Source organism: Cicer arietinum, chromosome 5 (assembly GCF_000331145.2).
Source record: "Cicer arietinum cultivar CDC Frontier isolate Library 1 chromosome 5, Cicar.CDCFrontier_v2.0, whole genome shotgun sequence".
In the NCBI taxonomy this organism is placed as follows: domain Eukaryota; kingdom Viridiplantae; phylum Streptophyta; class Magnoliopsida; order Fabales; family Fabaceae; genus Cicer; species Cicer arietinum.
In genome coordinates, this window is record NC_021164.2 from 28,519,473 (window position 1) to 28,520,375 (window position 903).

Below are 903 nucleotides of genomic sequence, written 5' to 3' on the forward strand. Positions count from 1 at the left end.
AGTCATAATCGATTTGGCAATGAGCTGAAACCTTTCTGTAACTTAAAAACTTAGCTTCAATCGATTCGTCAATCGATTGTGCTGATCATAGTGAATCAGACTTTTGCATCAATCGATTTGCCAATCGATTGTGTCTGATCAAAGTGTCTCAGGCATAAACGTCAATCGATTTGCCAATCGATTGTGTTTGGTACAAAACCTCAGCCATTTTGACAAAATCTATTTGCCAATCGATTTAATCAAAGTTTGTTCTGATGAATGATTATTTGCAATCAATTACCTAATCGATTGCTTCAAACTTGGAGTTTAAGAAAACTAAATCAATTGATGTCCCAATCGATTTGTTGCATCACATAACTTATTTCTGATTTTAAAACTTGGTCACAATCGATTTGTCAATTTCATACCTTCATAACTGGTTGTTTCTGTGACTTGCTAAATCGATTGCTTAATGGATTGCTCAATCGATTGTCCAATCGATTAGAGTTATCCCATGTAGATGATTTGTTTCCGATGTCTCCAAATCCTAAGATCTTCCCTTTGTTATTGTCACCATATTTGACAAAGCCTCCTTCCTTTAAGTTCAGAGACGAGAAAATTGACTTGTCTCCAGTCATATGCTTGGAGCATCCACTGTCCAGATACCATGATTGATTCCTGGATGCCAAGCATATCTGCAAAAATGAATCAAGTTTTGAATTTAGGTACCCAATTCAAATTGGGTCCTAGGGGGTTAGTTTCAAATGCTTGTGACTTAACTTTCCAAATTTGTTTCCATCCTCTGTTGGAAAGTTTTTTCAGTTTGCAATTGAAAACCATATGTCCCTTTTTGCAACAAAAATGACATACAACAGTAGGGGATGATTTCAGATTTGGTCCAGTAAAGTTATCATGCATTTGTTT